This window comes from Arachis stenosperma, chromosome 4, assembly GCF_014773155.1.
Source record: "Arachis stenosperma cultivar V10309 chromosome 4, arast.V10309.gnm1.PFL2, whole genome shotgun sequence".
Taxonomy (NCBI): domain Eukaryota; kingdom Viridiplantae; phylum Streptophyta; class Magnoliopsida; order Fabales; family Fabaceae; genus Arachis; species Arachis stenosperma.
In genome coordinates, this window is record NC_080380.1 from 24,418,821 (window position 1) to 24,419,765 (window position 945).

A 945-nucleotide genomic window follows, 5' to 3' on the forward strand; every position below is an offset into this window, starting at 1 on the left:
TTTTGCTGTAAGAGACAGAGCTAGGATATGGTTGGACTCACAACCTAAAGAAAGCCTGAACTCTTGGGAAAAGCTAGTCAATGCCTTCTTGGCAAAGTTCTTTCCACCTCAAAAATTGAGTAAGCTTAGAGTGGAAGTCCAAACCTTCAGACAGAAGGAAGGTGAATCCCTCTATGAAGCTTGGGAAAGATACAAACAATTGATCAGAAAGTGTCCTTCTGACATGCTTTCTGAATGGAGCATCATAGGTATCTTCTATGATGGTCTGTCTGAACTGTCCAAGATATCATTGGACAGCTCTGCTGGAGGATCCCTTCATCTGAAGAAGACGCCTGCAGAAGCTCAAAAACTCATTGAAATGGTTGCAAATAACCAATTCATGTACACTTCTGAAAGGAATCCTGTGAACAATGGGACGAATCAGAAGAAAGGAGTTCTTGAGATTGATACTCTGAATGCCATACTGGCTCAATACAAAATATTGACTCAGCAAGTCAATATGATTTCTCAAAGTCTGTCTGGAATGCAAGCTGTACCAGGCAGTACCAAGGACGCTTCATCTGAAGAAGAAGCTTATAATCCTGAGAACCCTTCAATGGAAAAGGTGAATTACATGGGAGATCCCTATGGAAACACCTATAATCCTTCATGGAGAAATCATCCAAATCTCTCATGGAAGGATCAACAGAGACCTCAACAAGGTTTCAACAAACAATAATGGTGGAAGAAACAGGTTTAGCAATGGCAAGCCTTTTCCATCATCTTCTCAGCAACAGATAGAGAATTCTAAGCAGGAGCCACTCTGACTTAGCAACCATGGTCTCTGATCTAATCAAAACCACTCAAAGTTTCATGACTGAAACAAGGTTCTCCATTAGAAACTTGGAGGCACAAGTGGGTCAGCCGAGTAAGAAAGTTACTGAACTCCCTCCTAGTACTCTTCCA

At 41.6% G+C, this 945-nt stretch overlaps 1 non-coding gene across 1 annotated transcript; it reads right to left on the bottom strand.

Annotated features, from left to right (window-relative positions):
- Positions 1-121: 121 nt before the first annotated feature.
- Positions 122-229, bottom strand: LOC130977792 (small nucleolar RNA R71). The gene has a single exon (XR_009085468.1). It is a non-coding gene; the product is annotated as a small nucleolar RNA R71 (small nucleolar RNA).
- Positions 230-945: the final 716 nt, after the last annotated feature.